Here is a 1,040-nt window from a genome sequence, read left to right as displayed (position 1 = left end):
GTCAAATGAGGTCATCAAGCTGCGACCTGATTGACAGGCTAAACTCCACCCCTTCACTCTTAATAGTCTCAAATTTATACCAGATTATGTAACTGCCACACTCTGTGTTAAGCTGGGTGGTCTAGAGAAACAAATCCAGTGATACTTCATCATAAGAAGGAGTTTTATCTCAAGAAGTATTTATTTGTCAAGGAAGGCATCTCAGCCACGTCCAACTCAAGATCATTAAGTCACATGTTAGTCCCTAAGTCCCTTTTCAGACTCAAGTAGCTGCAGGCCAGTGCTGAGCAAAGGTGAACCAGGCTGAGTCAGGTGAATCCAAGGCCAGTGGAAACATGGTAGGGTGGCACCAGCTCACAGGGTCTGGCGGCCCACGTGGGGCTGCCTCTGGAGGGCGGGTTCCATCAAGCAGGAAGATGAAGTGGCAGATGGAGAGCGGGAAGTTTCCAGATTCTTCTTAGAAGACGGCCACACTCCCTGTGTTAGTCTGGGTACACTAGAGAAGCAAATCCACAGAAACTCGTATGTATAAGAGATTTTTATATAAAGGGTAAGAGCACATCAGTGGGAGACAGGCGACGCGTCCGGTTTGCTTTCTGAGCCTGGTATTTGGGTTGGGAAGTTCCGGTTTTCCTACTGCCCTTTGGAGATGTGGACCTGGAAGGAGGGCTTTCCAGTGTGGGGAAAGTGGCCCTCCGAGCATTGAGACTTTGGTCACTTTGGATGGGGTGACAAGGCCAGAGAGGCCAGCGAAGGGGAGGTAGCGAGTGGGAGAGCTTGTTTGTTGGATTAGCTGGGGTGGGGGTCAGGGTCAGGGCAGCGGCCTTCCAAGACGTGGCTTCTCTCTCATCTGTAGTCCATCTGTCTATTTCTCTCTCGCCCGTTCTCAACCTCAACCTCTCCATTCCTATCCCACTCATCCATTCGCCATCTGTCTGTATATCTCTTTACAGTGAACCCTCGTTTATCGCGGTTAATCGGTTCTAGACCCTACCGTGATAAATGAAATTCCGCGAAGTAGGATTCCTTATTTGTAAATC

Source organism: Echinops telfairi, unplaced genomic scaffold (genome assembly GCF_000313985.2).
Source record: "Echinops telfairi isolate 266 unplaced genomic scaffold, ASM31398v2 ScPeMD7_11;HRSCAF=52, whole genome shotgun sequence".
Lineage (NCBI taxonomy): Eukaryota > Metazoa > Chordata > Mammalia > Afrosoricida > Tenrecidae > Echinops > Echinops telfairi.
This window is presented reverse-complemented; position numbering follows the sequence as displayed.